Here is a 17,048-nt window from a genome sequence, read left to right as displayed (position 1 = left end):
CCTCCCCTAGCTGGCAGTCCTTAGGCCCACTTACCTGACACTGCCCAGCAGGGACCCATGATTCTGTGCACCACCTGATAAGCTTCTCCCTAGAGCAGGACTGGCTGCTCCCAGATTCCCGTAGCCCTTACAAAGCACACAGCTTGTTATGCATACTTAAAGGAAAGGAAAGACATCTGGGAATCTCACATAATAGCCTCACTGCTGGAGCTGAGTCTCTAACACTGGCTATTTGGGGACTCAAGATCCATTTGTGATCATTGGAAACACTGCAATATTCAGAACTAGCTGTCATAACAGTAACACAATTTGCCATGGTCTGCACTGATTGGTTATTTGCAAGAAACAAGGAGTTTAGGTAATATCTTTTACTGGACCAATTTCTGTTGGTGAAGGACACAAATTATTGAGGTACATAGAGTTCTTCTTTGGGTCAGCACTATTTATTATTAATTATTATTATTATTCAGCAATATGTCTTCTAACTTGACTTTTCATACTTATTCTTGAACATATCATCATTTCGTAACCGGACAGATACTGAACAGATTCACTTGTTCCAAACACAGTAGGCCTGCTGACTTCAATGAGAGTTGGCAGGGTTGGGTGCAGCAGGGCTTTTTGCTTATTTGTGTAAAATACCTTCTACAGAGATCTGAGAACTGTTTTTTTATTTTATTGGAAAATCAGTGATTTTTAAATTTTTGCCATCCTGAAACAGCAACAAAACCTGAAACAGAACAAAAGATTTCTCATGAAATGAAGTTGTAGAAATTTTTTTTCGTCTATTAAAATGTTGTAACATTCTATAAAATATATAAAAACATAACATTAAAAAATTGTATTTTGAAACAAAAGGTGTAAACCTTCCATTTAGACCTTTTAAAAAAAAACTTTCATTTTTCTTTGAGAAAATATTATTCACAAAATTGACATATTTCTGTGAAATGTTTGGCTTTCACCGAATCAGCATTTTGCAATGGAATACTGATTGGCCAGAATTTTTTCAAGCAGCTCTAATGACAAAAGAGTACTTGTTTCTGGTACAGGTATCACATACTCCAATATAAATCTCATGTAACTATGCTAAATTCAATGGAGTCACACTGGTGAAAGAGGAATCAAATTTAGTCCTTGTATTTTCCCCCTCCTTTCATATGACAGAGCTCCTGTTATTTTGGGAGGGGATGGTAGAGGGAGAATCACTTGCGGAGTTCCCTGTTCTGTTTATTGGCCGGTGTCAGAAGACAGGGTACTGGGGTAAGCAGACCATTGGTCTGATACAATATGCCATTTTTAACTATTTCTGCAGTATACTTAGGGCTTGTCCACAGAGTGCTGTCAATTATCCCTACAGAGATATGAACTGTAAGTGCATTCTAATGTGTTGTTCACTAACTGTCCCTGTGTAAACCCTGCTGGTGTGAACTAAGAGGTACCTTGTTTTTGTTGCTGTAGTCCCACTTCAAATGGGACTATTTTAACCCCAAAATAGGTACATTGTAGTTCCTCCCAATTGAATTTACATGGAGCTGTTAGAGCACATTAGTACAATCTGCCATTCACACCCTGTAGAGCACACTACAGCTCCATGTAGACAAGCCCTGAGGCCTGAGACAGAGCCTTGATCTGGTGGGCCAAAGCAGGCAGTGTCAGCAATATATAGCCTCAAGCTGAGCCCTGCTGATGTGAGACATTTCCCATGGACATTCATAGCTTGAGCCTGATTCTTTGCTGCCATTTATACTTATTTAAAGTGACAGAGAGGGAGCCGTGCTAGTCCATATACTATCAAAACAAAAAGCAGTCAAGTAGCACTTTAAAGACTAACACAATAGTTTATTAGGTGAGCTTTCGTGGGACAGACCCACTTCTTCAGACCATAGCCAGACCAGAACAGACTCAATATTTAAGGCACAGAGAACCAAAAACAGTAATCAAAGTTGACAAATCAGAAAAAAATTATCAAGGTGAGCAAATCAGAGAGCAGAGGAGCCGGAGGTGTGTGTGTGTGTGTGTCAAGAATTAGATTAAAACAAGTATGCCAAAGAGCCCCTATAATGTCCCAGAAAATTTGCACCCCGTTTCAAACCACGTGTCTGAAGAAGTGGGTCTGTCCCATGAAAGCTCATCTAATAAATTATTTTGTTAGTCTTTAAAGTGCTACTGGACTGCTTTTTTATTTGAAGTGAGTGTAACACAGATGGATGGGCTTGTAGTTAAGGCTGTAGCCTCAAGACATCTGGCTTTGTTTCCATCACATTGCTTGTGTGAGACCTTGGACAAAGTCTTTTACTTTGGTTCTTCCCCTGTAAAACTGGGATACTAGTGCGGCCTTCCTCCCACTCACTGTCTTGGTTATAGAGCTTGTAAGCTCTTTGGCACTGAGACTGGCTATGCATACACCCAGTATAATGGGTCCTCCTGACCAAGGGGTTCCTGTGGTATAAATCATAAAATGATACACTTCTGATTTGACAATGCTTTACACTCACCACACACTGGTCTAACTAACTAAACAAGGGCTAAGGAAGTGGAGAATCAGACCCTTGGTGCTCAGCTAGAGCCAGCACAAGGATAGTAAAAATACAGGAGTCAAATGAATACTGTCATGGTCTGCTGAAAAGAAACCTTTTGATTTAACTGGTGACTCAGATGTTATTTTCCATGCCTGATTCTAGTAATGTTCGCACCACTCTCCCAGTCTTACAAAGTTGGTTTTATTGCTGCCATATGCTGGGAGATGTTTTAGATCATGTCCATGCAGAATGCAATTAGATCTGTTAAAAATTAATTTGCTTCTTTCATCTGAAAACTTGTTGAGAATCCCAGTGCTGGTAGTTGTTTACCAAAGTACAAGATCATGGTGATTTTCCCCATGGGCCTGATTCTCCAAAGCCTTGCACAGCAGGGAACAATGGTTGCAAAATGGTACCATTCTGACTCAGTAGCATTTTGCAACCACTTTACAATGCACAGAGCAAAGGACAATGGCAAATCAGAGACCGTTATTATTTGCAGGTGGATGGCTAGCGATGGGATGCTGTCCAATGCAATTCTGCTCCGGCTTGTGTCTCTGGTTTTCTTGCTGTCACCCTCTTCACTATTTACATCTCCTCCCTACGTTCACTTCTTCCTCTCCTCCCTAGGCTTCCCTGTACTCCTGGAATGCCCTCCCTGCTGCATCCACATCTCCTCACTTGGTTTCCTTCTGAGACCTCACTGCTTCTATGAGCCCCACAAATGCGCATGTGTATCTGTCAGGATCTCACTGCAACATAAAAAGCAAACAAACTTTCCTCCTAAATTAGTATATTCCAGATCTCCCTAGGACTTGTTCACTGCTTTATATTATAAGCTCCTTTAGGGAAGGGACTCTTATTTTCAGTCCTCTGTATAACCAAGAGTTAAATTAACAATAATAATTCTTATAAGAAAGAATAATTAATGGGAAAATCTGAAATCTTTTGCTCTAGAAAGCAATGGAGAGTTTGAACATAGCAGCTGATCTGGAACTTGTAACATTCATAGAATCACAGAATCCTAGGGCTGGAAGGGACCTCAGGAGGTCATCTAGTCCAGCCCCCTGCTTCAAGCAGGATCAACCCCCCACTAAGTCATCCCAGCCAGGAACTTGTCATTCATTAACATTTGTCCTCCTCTCGGTCTTCTCCATTTCCTGCCTCCCTACCTTTTCCCCTCAGCCCAATGCATTTAATTCCCTAATCCACAAAGGCAACCCACTGGTGGGTGAGTACACATTACAGGTTCCCCTCTGTGACTATCATTTGTTACAGCTCCAAGTCCCACCAGAGCGCTGCCTTCCCTACAGCTATAGCAGCTCAAGGTTTCAGCTCCAGAGGTCCCCTGATTCAGTTCCCAGTATGTGGGCCAAAAAAGGCAGCCCTCACACAAGCCTTCCTTACTTTATTGAGTGCATACCGCTGCGTGAGGCTCCCCTGCGGTCAACAGGACTACTGAGGGTAGCAAGTGTTCTTACCTAGCAATAAGTAATAAGTACTGAAGAAATAAAGGTGAACTGTGCAGATTTGTGAGATTTCCAAACCAAAAAGAGCCCACATAGTGTAGGATGCTTCTGTTATCCTTGTGGGAGCAGAGTGAGAGCAAAGAGGCAATGGAAGTGACAGCACTTCTGTTTCACTGCAATCAGCAATTCAAAAAGTGGTAGGGAAAGACAGCTACTATGAAAGTCCATTGTAGAGAATACACAAAACAGGTGCTGCTCAGGTGCTCTTTTTACACACACTGGTTTGCTCGTGGGAGAAGCAGGACTAAATAATTCACTGGAGGCTTCTCCCCCGGTGAGCTATAATTTAAACTACCATATTTTTAAACTCAAAATTGACAGAAATATGTGGCCACGTTTTATATAGCCACGAGGTCTAGCAGTATCGGAGGGGTGGCCGTGTTAGTCTGGATCTGTAGCAGCAACGAAGGGTCCTGTGGCACCTTATAGACTAACAGAAAAGTTTTGAGCTTGAGCTTTCGTGAGCACAGACTCACTTCATCAGATGCTGGTCTGTGCTCACGAAAGCTCATGCTCAGAACTTTTCTGTTAGTCTATAAGGTGCCACAGGACCCTTCGTTGCTGTTAGAGGTCTAACAGTGAGGTCTCAAAACGGCCAACTTATTGGTCTCATAAATGGAACTGTAAACGGGGACTCATCATCAAGTGAGTCTGTTTCCAGCAGGGCCCCACAAGGATTGGTTCTTGGCCCTACACTAGTTAACATTTTTGATCCGGATAAAACCATAAAATCATCCCTGCTAAAATTAGTGTGTGACACAAAAATTGGGGGAGTGGTAAATAGTGAAGAAGGCAGGTCACTGATACAGAATGGAAAGGTGGGTGTGAGCAAGCAATATACATTTTCATACAGCCAAATGGAAACGTAGATAAAGAATGCAGGCCACACTTACAAAATGAGGGTCTGTCCTGGGAGGACTTGATGATTTCTGGAGGTCTCTTCCAGACCTAGGATTCTATGGCTTTGTGGAAAAGTGACTCTGAAATGGTAAATAATCAGCTGAAGGCTCAGTTCTGGGGGCCAGGGTTCAACATCTTCATTAATGACCTGGATTGTACCCTCAGCAAGTTTGCAGATGACACCAAGCTAGAGGGACAGGTAGATATGTTGGGGGTAGAGATAAGAGCCAGAGTGACCCGGATAAATTAGAGAATTGGGCCAAAAGAAATGTGGTTAAAAAGGAGAAATGTAGAGTCCTGCACTTGGGACAGAAGAATCCCAAGCATTGTTATAGGCTGGGGACCGACTGGCTCAGCAGCAGTACAGTGGAAAAGGACTTAGGGATTATGGTGGATAAAAGGCTGGGTATGAGTAAACAGTGTGCTCTTGTAGCCAAAAAGGCTATTGGCATGTTGGGGTGCATTAGGAGCAAATCTAGAGATGTTGTTGTTCCCCTCTATTCAGCACTGGTGAGGCCACATCTGGAGTATTGCATGCAGTTTTGGGCCCCCCAGTATAGAAAGGATGTGGATGTGCTGGAGCAGGTTCAGTGGAGGGCAATGAAAACAATTAAGGGGCCAGAGCACATGACCTATGAGGATAGGCTGAGGGATCTGGGCTTATTTAGATTACAGAAGAGAAGACCAAGGGGTGATTTAATAGCAGCCTTCAACTTCCTGAAGGGGTGGCAGGGCTCAAAAGAGGTTGGAGGGAAACTGTTCTCGGTGGTGTCAGATGGCAGAACAAACAGCAATGGTGTAAAGTTACAAAGGGAAAGGTATAGGTTGGAAATTAGGAAAAACTACTTCACTACAGCTACGTCTACACGAGCCCCAAACTTTGAAATGGCCACACAAATGGCCATTTCGAAGTTTACTAAGGAAGCGCTGAAATGCATATTCAGTGCTTCATTAGCATGCGGGCGGCCGCAGCACTTCGAAATTGACGCGCCTCGCCACCGCACGTCTCGTCCCGACGGGGCTCCTTTTCGAAAGGACCCTGCCTACTTCGAAGTCCCCTTATTCCCATGAGCTGATGGCAAGAATGTAAAATTGTGCTCCCTCATGTTTATATACTCAGTAGTTATCTCATAGAAAAAGGGAAAATACATTAATAATAACACTATTTATTATAGTTTATTATTATTTTAGTATTATAGTTGATTTGAGTTGTGGTGGGGGAAAGACCCTCAGCCTCAAACCACTTCCCCTGCCTGCTCCCCCAGCTTAAACCCCACACTCAGAGGCTGGAGAGTCTGGGGGGTGGGAATCACACTCAAGGGCTGGGGGGGTCACACTCAGGGACTGCAGGAGCCAGGGTTATACTCAGAGGCTGGAGGGGCTGGCTGAGTAACACTCAGGGGCTGTAGGGGCCGGGGGTTACTTTCAGAGGCTGGGTGGAGGGAGTCACACTCAGAGACTGGAGGGAGATAAAAACAAAAATGAAAACTGACAAATCAGCTACATAGAACAGAAGGGCAGGAAGCAGGGGAACTTACTGACTGCAAGAATTTCTGAAGTGGCTTGCCTGGGATGACTATGAGTATCAAAGGTGGAGAAGCTGTCTTTGCAATGCATAATTGCTTCTGCATTGGTGGAGAGAGCTGCCAGATGTGTCAGCATTAAGGAGCTGCACGTGGCTCTTTTAAGAGCCACATGCAGCTTCAACCTGCTGGCAACACTTAACGAATCTAATCATGACCCATGTTTGGGTCCCAACCCATAGGCTGGGAACCCCTGGAAATGATCACAATGGTCCCTTCTGGCCTTAGAATCTACAGGTAAGTCTACATTGTAGTTAAACACCTGAGGCTGGCCCACGTCAGCCAACTAATGCTCACAAGCTGTGTCTTTGCATGGTAACGAGGCAGTATGGAAGATGCTAATGAAGCACTGACATGAATATGCAGTGCCTCATTAGCATAATAGCAGCTGCACATGATTCAAAAGTGCTGCTTTCAGAACACACATCACCTGTGTAGATGGAGGCCTTTTGAAAGGACCCACTGACTTCAAAGGACCCTTCTTCCTAAAACCAGATAAGAAGAAGGGGTTTTGGAAGTCAGCGGGGGTCCTTTCACAAGGACCCTAGCCACACGGGTGGTGTGCATTCCAAAAGCAGAACTTTTGAATCGCGGACAGCCGTCATTATGCTAATGAGCCACTGCATATTCATGTCAGTGCCTCATTAGCATCTTCCGAACTGCCTCATTAACACGCCCCCTCTAAAAGAAGGTGGCATGGGTAGACACAGCCAAAGGAGCTGTTTAAGTGTGGTGTAGACATTTGGATTTGGGTGACTGGTTCCTGAATCCTGAAGCTCCCGCCCAAGACCAAGCATCTAGCGCTGCAACTAAATACTCCTATAGCCAGGCGATGGCCCGTGAGCCTGAGACAGCTGACACAGGCCAGCCGCAGGTGTTGAACTGCAGCATGGGCATAGACTATGCATCTATGAACCTTTTATTTGAAAAAAAACAAACCCAAGTTGCTTCTCCTGCCAGTCTCTGACTCAGCAGCAACTGGACATATTTCTGAGAATGGAGGAGGTTTTTCCAGTAACAGAGCTTGAGATTGTCAAATCACCTAAGGGCATCCAGCTCTGGTAGAATGTCAACAGATTCGGGACGTGTAACTCCCCTCCAGCTTTCCTGGAAAATCCCAGACTTCATGCCCTGAAAAAGTTTAGCACAAAACACTGAAGAACTGTTGTTAACTTTCACTTTGAACAAAAGAGCTGAGAATAGGGTACAAACTCATTTGACATTTCTTTTCCCAGACAGTGAACATTCATTCAGTCTAAACAGTGCTTTCCTGGTAAACACTGAATAAACTCTATGTCTTTCAGAATTTATTTCACAAAGTGGTTGTTGCGATTGGTGCAATGAAAAGCCAGGCCAGTGCAGGAGTCTCAGAATATCTCGGGATACCAGAACATTATAGCTGGGTCTACCTGTGAGCGCCCGTTCAAAAGGGCAAAAATGGAAGTTTGGCAGTCGAAATAGCAGCTGCTGAAAGGGAGCACCCGCTGCCATTATCGAATCAGCATTTCGATCTGCTGTTTTGAAGTGCCGCTGCAGGTCTTTCGAAAGAGAGCGTCCACACGGCTCCAAGCCCTCTTTTGAAAGAAGGGAGTCAGGAAACGCCGCGGACAGGGTCCCATGGCCGACAAGCCCTTCCGGGGTCACAGCCAGCCGCCTCCTTTAAAAGGCCCCTCCCTCTACCCTCCCCTCCGCACGAGCCAAGTGCTGCCCAGCCTGTCCCAGCCCGGCAGAGCCCACCCATGGCCACCATGGAGGCCCAGTGACAGCTCCTGCAGGAGGACACCCTCATCATGGACGCCTTGCTGGCAGTGCTGTGCACCATTGCCGCAGCTGCACCCAATCTCATTGGGTGGCTCGGTGGTCCCCCTGGGGCCGTGGGGCTCCCCCACCCAGGACACCGCCAGGTGCCCCCCTGGGGTACTGCGACGCCTCTGGACCCACCCCAGCAACATTGACTGCTGGGAGCGCGTGGTGCTAGGGGAGTGGGGCAAGGAAAGGTGTCTGCAGAACTTCGACGAGATCTGCCACTGGCTCACCCCCACACTCTGGCACCAGGACACCTGCATGCGGTCAGCCCTCACCCTGGAGAAACGGGTCGCGATCCCGGCCACCCCGGACTCCTATCACTCCATGGGACAGCAGTTAGGGGTGGGCAAGGCACTGTCGGGGCTGTACTGATGCAGGTAAGGTGGGGCTGGGTGGGGGGGGCTGGGGCAAGGGGAACCCACCACTTCAAGGGGGTGGATGGGAAGGGGGCAAGGGGCTGGATGGGAGCAGGGCAGGGGCCTGGAGGGGGACAGAATGGGCCCGAGGCAGGGGGAGACGGCCACCACACCCAAACTAGAGCACGTGCTCCCCTTCCCCCCTGCAGGTCGTCAGAGCCAGCAATGAGATGCTGCTCCATAGGGTCATCTGCTAGGGGATCTGGACAACACCATCACCGGCTTGCAGGACCTGGGCTTTCCGATCTGCATCGGCGCTTTGGATGGCGCACACATCCCCACCCGCGCCCCGCCACACAGCGCCGGCCAGTATGGCAAGAGGAAGGGCTGCCATTCGGTGGTGCTCCAGGCCCTGGTGGACACGAGGGTCCCGTTCACTGACATCTATGTGGGCTGGTCCGGCTGCACCCACAATGCCCGGGTCTTCTGGAACTCCAGCCTCTGTGGGCGCATGGGGGCCGCACCTTTGTCCCCCAGCGGGAGATCCCAGTGGCGAAGGACGTCACCATGGTGCTCTGCATGGTGGCAGATGCAACATACCCCTGCAGCCGTGGCTCATGAGGCCGTACGTGGGATACCTCGACCCCACCCAGGAAACATTCAGTCAGCTCCTCAACCACACCTGCAACATTGTGGAGTGGGCCTTCGGGTGCCTAAAGGGCGGTGAAGGTGCCTCCACACATAGCTGGAGGTCGGGGTCCTCAACGTGCCCCAGGTGGTGGGCAGCTGTTGCGTCCTCCACAATGTTGTGGAGGGAAAGGGGAACACCAATGTCCCCGGAGGTGGGGAGAGGCCTCAGGCCAGTGCTGGCTATGAGCAGCAGGGCACCACCCCCATCCGCCAGGCCCACCGGGGCGGCCATCGCATCCGAGAGGCCCTCAGGCAGGCCTTTGCCGACAGCCACCTCTGACCCGCATGCACACCCACATCCCACAGACATCTGCCACCCACCGTCCCCGCTACCCTCAACCCCCGCCCACCAGCACCATACCCACACATCCACCACCCCCCTGAGGAGCAAAGCATGGAGTGGTGAACAATAAAATAAACATTTATCTACACTATTCTCATTAACTATGTACAGGGATTGGGAACATAACTTGGGGGGGAGGGAAAACCTAACTTGGAGTGGGGGGTGAGGCACTCATTCTGGGGCAGGTTTGGTGGGCCACAAGACCCATCGGCCCCTGGAGCCCCTGCTTCCCCGGGCGTGGGATCCCCAGCAGGGAGGAGAGGGTGAGGGCAGCACCGGCAGGTATTGCCAGCGAGTGAGCCTGGTGGGGGCAGAAGGTGCGGGGTCAGTGGTGGTGGAGGGGGCAGGCTCAGTCGGGGTGAGGAGGGGGTAGGCTCACTGTGGGGGGAGCTGCAGGGGGGGCCAGGAGGCAGGCAACAGTGGCCGCATGGTCCCGGAAGGTGTGGCCAATGTCCTCCAGGGTGGTCAGCAGCTTCTCCCAGGCTGCCCTCCTCCGCTCCATGTCGGCCTGGGCGAGCCTCAGGTGCTGCTCGGCCACCTCGGCCTGGAGCTGGCTGGCTGGGTCCTCCTCAGCTCGGCGGGGTCCCTCTGGCCATGGTCCCGATGGCGCGCTGTGTGGGGTGGTGTCCGGGCACCTCCAAGGGCTGCGGGGGGGATCTCGGGGACAAAGGGTGGTGCGGAGCTCTTCCGGCCCACGGATGGTGCAGCTGTGTGGAGAGGAGGACAGTGTGTCAGTCATGTGCCCCGGAGGGAGGGGATTGGGCTGTGGCCCACCCACCTGAGCTCACCCCATGGGGCCCCTGCCCCCCCAGGGACACTGACCCCCCCCCAAGTGGGCACTGACCCACCTCCCCCATGGGCCGGGCCTCCTGGCCCAGGAGTGTGTCCGGAGTGTCTCCTGCAGGTGGCCCTTCCCGGCCTGTGGTGTGCAGGCCCCAGGTACTGTCCAGCACTGACCGGCCGCCACCACTGTGCAGCTTGCAGTGCTGTCCACTGAAGGCGGGTGCTGGGCATCGCTGATGGGCCACCGCGGGGTGCCGCATCCCGTGTGGGTGGGGGGCTGTGTGCCTCCCGGGAACACAGTCCTATGCGTGGGCGACTAGCCATTGTGTCACCCCCACCCAGTGAAGCAGGTGTGCGCCCCTCCCTGTACGTACCAGAGGGTCCGTCGGTGACATCCGGGGATGTCCGGCTCCCGGTCGCCTGGCTGGAGGAGCGGGTGGGGATGACTACGGTGAGGTCCCCCTCCTCGCTCGACCACTCGGTGGTCCCCTCGCCCTCCTGGGTCCCTGGTCCAGGCTGCTCCTCCTCCTCCTCTGGCTGCAGCTCCTCAGCCAAAGTGTCCAGGAATGACGGGGGTGGGCAGCTCTCCTGGGGCCCCAGGATGTCCTGGAGCTCCCAGAAAAAGGGGCGTGTTGCTGGAGCTGCCCTGGAGTGGCTGGCCTGGTCCCTGGTCCCTGGTCCCTGCCCCAGCTCCTTTACCTTGGAGCACACCTGCTCCGCAGTATGCTCCGGGTGGCCCCTAGTGTGGAGGCCCTGCACCAGGCAGGCAAAGGCAGCGGCATTGAGCTGCTTCACCCCCATCTTTTGCAGGACCTCCTCCTCCTTCCAGAGGCTGAGGAGGTCCCGCAGCTCCCACTCCATCCAGGAAGGGGCCCTTTTTTATTCTCCCCCTGGGAGCCCTGAGGGGGCTCGGAGACTGGGCCGTGGGGCTCGCGGGGGGGCTGGCTGCTTGTCATGCAGCGTCGCTGGAGCATGGGGCTGGAGCACGTGCAAAGGCTGCTCCTACCACACACTCATCTTTCTGCCACGGGTTTCCTTATCACTTTGGTTGCCCTTTTCTGAACCTTTTCCAATACCAATATATCTTTTTTGTATGAAGTATTCAAGATGTGGGCACACCATGGATTTATACAGAGGCAATAAGATATTCTCTGTGGCTACAGTTACACTGTAGCCCTATCTCAAAACAACTTATAGAAGTTACGTTGCGCAAATTACATAAGTTACTCTGAGGTAACCTGTTTCGAACTTGGTGCCAGGCACATGGCACCAATGTTTGAAATAAGTGCCTATTTTGAACTTCCTGCTACCCCCTCACAAAGAGGGATAGTGGGAATGAAATACCTCACTCGAAATAGCTGCAGTGTTTCTATTTCAGGATACAAATCAGTGTACCCATAGCCTCTCTTATTCTCTATCCCTTTTTTAATGAATCTGTTTGTTTGTTTGTTTGTTTGACTGCTGCTGCACATTGAGTGGATGCTTTCAAAGAATTATCCACAACTCCAAAATCTCTCTCGAGTGCTTAGAGATAAATTAGTCTGCATCGTTTTGCATGTATAATACAAGGTAAACATCACCTTCCATAATGTAGATAGTTTTGTGTAGGTTTTGGGATGGGGAGGGCAGCGGAATTATTCTACTCCTCTGAGCTCCTTTGGAAGGCTCTGCAGTCTTCACAACGATCCTGTCTTCCTTTTTACCTCTATATTGACCAAACCCGATTTCCATTCAAGGAGCACTGGACATATCTCTTGACTGAAAGTGTGAAGACATTCCTGAGCTACTGTGTGGGGGTATCTAGAGAACAGCACATGGTTCTCTCTTTCCAAGCAGCTAAAAGTGCTTTCAATGCATTTCCCAGCTCAGGAGCAAAGAACTAAGCATAAACTTTGCCTTCAGATTCAAGTTAATTGTGCATGTAAATATTTACTTCACTGAAGTCAAGTATTAGAGGGGTAGCCGGATTAGTCTGTATCTTCAAAAACAACAGGTGTCTTGTGGTACCTTATAAACTAACAGCTATTTTGGAGCATAAGCTTTCATGGGCAAAGACCCGCTTCATCAGAAGCATGAGTAAATGTTCCAGAGGATGGTCTAAATTTACAGACTCATGACAGGAGGGAGTGCCAGTCAAGAGAAGGGTCAGAGTTAACAGGTAAATTCAGTCACGGAGGATGTGGCTCATTATCAGCAGCTAGTATTAGCATACATACATATAACTCCAATGCATTTCCCACTCCAGTGGAGAAGGTGTACTAAGGAAAATAATAGCATTCAAGAACAGACCTCATTTTCTTGTATATCCATCCCATTCAAACCTCATTTCATTGCAAGCACCATCGCTGTTCCTAAATATTAATAGTTGAAGGTGCCAAGATTTCACAGATTCACTTGCCCACTTCCAACTGCAGAATGTTAAACCCACAGCCACTTGTCACAAAAAAAAGGGCTCCTGCCTCAGAAACGCTGGGCATGTACTAGAGCATGTAAATCGTGTACCACAATGGCTTCTCTTGAGGAAAAGAAACTCTCACAAGAACAAAGAGCTTCGCTGTTCGTTTGTAATCAGCTGCTGCACAGACAACATCACTTTGTTGATTCTAACCCACAGCAAAAGGTTGAAATAAAAAGGAAAAACCCGAATTTCCTGTGTCTTATTAGGAAATATGTATTACATTTAAATGATGAGACTCTGATCTGGTGAGTAAACTCTGCGTCATTGGTGGAGGAAGTGGGGGACAGGCTGGCTTTTGCCTCTTTACAACAAATTTACAGAAACAACAGCTGAGTTGACTTGCAAGCAATTTTGTAGGTCATAAACATTAAGGACATCAACTGCCTACAGTCAGCTCCTACATTTGTAGGGGGAGCCCCTAAATAAAATGAGGTGCATTTTCAGTCATACTGGACCTCTGCAGCTCTCACTGAAGCACCTCAGAATAGCAAACACAGATGAAAGTCTTCCCTTGTGTGTAGTGTGCTCACACACACAAATGTGTTACAGTGAGAGAGAGAGAGAGAGAGAGAGAGAGAGAGAAAGAGAGAGAGAGAGAGAGACTGAGTTACTCAACTGTCTCTAATAAATTCCAGATTTAGCCACATTCCATACTGTCCCTCAGGTTTGTGCCTACCCTTCCACTGCAATCCAGCTATGCAGATGAACCAGGCTTATAAGGAAGCATGCTAAAGCCAGCGGGTGCCTTTTTAAAATCATGGGAGCTGATTATGCATTCTTGGAAGTTGACATCTGAGGCCTCAGACTCAGGTCCTGGTTAGAAAGGGTTAACAAAGGAATTACTCCAAGTGAATGAAACCATCTCGGGTACGGTACTACTGCAGGCTTCTATAAACTAATAGGTGCACCTAGGACAGATGTGTAAGATAGCTAAAATTCTATCCTGGCAGTCAGTAGATTTTGGATCTCTGTATTTTTGCCCATGACAAACATACATAAGAACCCTATGGGATCCATTTTTAGCCTGTTGAAAAGGGGCAGGGCTAATTTTGTTTACAGAAATATTTAGCTCAATGCTTGCTGAAAACATAAACCCCATTCACCAATTCATTCTTGGTTTTGAAGCTGCTGCTTTAAGCAGAAGAATTGTCCTGTGGTTAAGGCATGTGACGTAGAGTCAGGAGATCTGGCTTCTCTTCCCAGCTTTGCCACAGATTTGTTATGGGATCTGAAGGAGGTGACGTGATCATCTTCATGACCATCTCGGTTTCCTCAGTTGTCAAATGAAGCTGAGGCTAGTTCCCCTGGCTGTGCTGAGGGAATTAATGAACGCTTGCAAAATGCTGTGAGAAGCTCACATTTAAGATACAATAAAGTGCAAGGAATTGTTGGACAATTAAAATATTTGTTCCGTGCAAGGAACGATGTTCCACTTGGGGGGACAAAGCACCTGTAGAACATGCCTGTCCCAGGCTCTGTGCACCACTTAAGCCCCACACTAAAGGCTTAATTCACCTATGGCTTCACCAGATGATTTTCCCTTTACCATGACTGTGGCAGAGCAACACAACCCAGTCCCTAGCTCTAACTCACCCCTACCCCAGGAATTACTGCCTAACCAGTGCACCTCCCTCTTCTTCAAATGTAGCAGACTGGGACTCCTCCTCTCTGTGAGACCCTAAGTCAGTGGTGGCCAACGTGCAGGCCACATGCGGCCCTTTGGAGGTCTATGTGTAGCCCAGGGGATATTTTGTTTAAGGTTGCCCACACTCAGTCAGGGTTACCAGGTTCTGCTGGTTTCCATCCATGCAGCTTATTTTTCCTACCAGTATTCCTAAAGTGACACGTAAGTAAAGCAAGGGCGCATGAAGTGAGGTGCGTCCTGATTGCACACAGCACTGCCTGTGAGGGTCATGTGCTCCCTCTGCAGCCAATCAAAGGGCTGCTACTGTCCAAGTGGCAAACCCTGCAGATTCTCAGTGCACAAGTGCAGTTAACGAAACTGGTCTGTCACCAGAAACTGTCTTGGTTACAACAATCCTGTGGCCCACTGAGATGAAGAAAGGCCACTCATGCAGCCCACTCACTAGCCTATGTTGCCCATCACTGCCCTCAGTGATCTGGCTCAGCCCTTAAACCGAGTGGGGCAGGTTTAGAAGGGACAAAGTCAGACTCTGCTGAGATGAGCTCAGTCAGCAGCTTTGCTTCATGGGGCTCCCACCTCAGAACTGCTGGTGGTGAATCCCTCTTCTCCTAGTCCCCGGGGCTCAGGAGGGTGCACATTGCCTCCCCTGTGGTTAATCTAGCCCCTGCACTTTTGGATGTTACAACAAACCTCTAATCAGAGGTGCCCAAAGTGGGGGTGTGCACTCCTTGGGGGGTCATGGAGCAACATCTGGGGGGTGCAGCAGACCTGTGGCTCTCCCCACCTCAGCCTTTGCCCTATTCCAGCCCCAGCTGCATCCCCATCTCCAGTACAGCTTCATTTCTGACCCAGGGCTGACACCGGGAGCAAGGCCAGGAGCAGAGCCACATCGAGTCTAAATCTGGCTGCTGGTCCCCACTGCAGCTCTGCTCCCATCCCTGCCCCCGGGTCAGAAATGTGGCCCCAGCCTAGCCTCTGGGCCCAAATGGGGACTGAGCTTCAGCCCTCTTTCTCCTATTCATGGCCTGCCTCCAGAAGTCAAGACCCTGCTCCCAGCCCCGGCTCAGGGAGGGTGCTGGGGGGGGCACAGACAGCAATAAGGAGGGCATGATGCTACCTAAAATTTGGGGACTGCTGCTCTAAATTTTATGAGGTTCACTCATTACAATTAATGTTGTATAAATTAGCAAAGAGATGCCCAAAGTCAAACCTTGAATCCAAACAGCCTTGATCTTAGGGTGGGGGAGTTGTATTCAGTCAAAACTTTTTAACTCTCTCTTACCTCTGTAAAAAGCAAACTGAAATTCAGCTGCTTTGGGAGTGTTCAGCCCTGGGTTCAAACCTGGCTGTGTGGTCTTATCTCTAGTTGTTTTACAGGAAGTCATTAGAACTTGTTCTGTACATGTACTTGTATCTAAGTAACTAAGAGAGCATGCGAATGCCTGACTCTTCTAGGCACCTGTTGGTTTTAATGTCCTTTCATAACCAGATTAAATTTAATGAAAGACGTTATGTAGCCCATTTATTTTGGGCTCAAGAGTTCTTTTTGCAAACCAGTTTGATTTGCCTGTGCCCTATAGATTACACCAGGCAGATTACACCAGGCCCTTCCCTATTCAGTTCTGATGTCTTAACTTCACAGATCACAACCTTGTTTGTTTCAGAAGGAAGCAGAGCAACCTGCCCATACTGCAGCAAATGCAGTTGCTTTATTGCTTCATAATTAACCTTGTCTTCTTCCCCACCCCCCAGCAGTAAATGAAGTGCAGAGCTTTGTAATGGATGCTTCAGTCTTTTACAGCTTATGTGCCTCCGAGGGGACATTCAATCATTATTAGGGTGGGATTCTCCATGGAACTCGGTGACACTTAACTCTTTATCCTTTATTACTTATTCTGAAGAGAGATGCAGCAAAAAACTATCAAACAAGGGATTATTACCTAGAACCAAATAAAATTCAGATGCCACAGGACACTTGGCTCTGAAGTGTTAAAAAGACAGAGGTCCCTGCTTGGGCCCCAGAGCTGAGTGAGAAAATATACTTCTCATTATGTGACGAGGACTTGAATCCCAATAAAGTTTCAGTGCCTGGTTAAAAGGAAAGTGTGAGCAATTCTGCTAACTAATGAACAGTCCAAGGGTGTGGAGCAAAGTGGCATCTAGTTTTTGAAAGAAAAATCAGTGCACGAGGCTTTTGAGTAGAACTAAAAGGGACAAGAAGCTATCCTAGGCTACATCTACACGTGAAGCCTACTTCGAAGTAGCTTATGTCGATGTAGCAACATCAAAATAGGCTATTTCGATGAATAACGTCTACATGTCCTCCAGGGCTGGCAACGTCGATGTTCAACTTCGACATTGCGCAGCACCACATCGAAATAGGCGCTGCGAGGGAACGTCTACACGCCACAGTAGCACACATTGAAATAAGGGTGC

General features: G+C 48.7%; 1 long non-coding RNA gene across 1 annotated transcript in view; it reads right to left on the bottom strand.

Annotated features, from left to right (window-relative positions):
- Positions 1 to 549: 549 nt before the first annotated feature.
- LOC142005154 (uncharacterized) overlaps positions 550 to 17,048 on the bottom strand; it is a 47,422-nt gene continuing 30,923 nt past the window's right edge. Inside the window, exons 3-5 of the long non-coding RNA XR_012643086.1 lie at positions 7,574 to 7,662; positions 4,942 to 5,028; positions 550 to 730 (exon numbers count right to left, since the gene is read on the bottom strand). This is a non-coding gene — a long non-coding RNA (uncharacterized LOC142005154). The remainder of the gene's footprint in view (positions 731 to 4,941; positions 5,029 to 7,573; positions 7,663 to 17,048) is intronic.

This window comes from Carettochelys insculpta, chromosome 1 (genome assembly GCF_033958435.1).
Source record: "Carettochelys insculpta isolate YL-2023 chromosome 1, ASM3395843v1, whole genome shotgun sequence".
NCBI classification, from domain to species: domain Eukaryota; kingdom Metazoa; phylum Chordata; order Testudines; family Carettochelyidae; genus Carettochelys; species Carettochelys insculpta.
This window is presented reverse-complemented; position numbering and strand designations above follow the sequence as displayed.